Source organism: Phoca vitulina, unplaced genomic scaffold, assembly GCF_004348235.1.
Source record: "Phoca vitulina isolate PV1807 unplaced genomic scaffold, GSC_HSeal_1.0 scaffold13, whole genome shotgun sequence".
Classification (NCBI taxonomy): domain Eukaryota; kingdom Metazoa; phylum Chordata; class Mammalia; order Carnivora; family Phocidae; genus Phoca; species Phoca vitulina.
In genome coordinates this window covers 428,979-429,178 of record NW_022589716.1, presented here as the reverse complement: position 1 = coordinate 429,178, position 200 = coordinate 428,979, and positions in this window count along the sequence as shown.

Sequence of the window (200 nt, the reverse complement as noted above, 5' to 3'; positions counted from 1 at the left end):
GAGATTGAAGCAGTGATCAAAAACCTCCCAAAAAACAAGAGTCCAGGGCCTGATGGATTCCCTGGGGAATTCTACCAAACATTCAAAGAAGAAATAATACCTATTCTACTGAAGCTGTTTCAAAAAATAGAAACAGAAGGAAAACTTCCAAACTCATTCTATGAGGCCAGCATTACCTTAATCCCCAAAGCAGGCAAAGA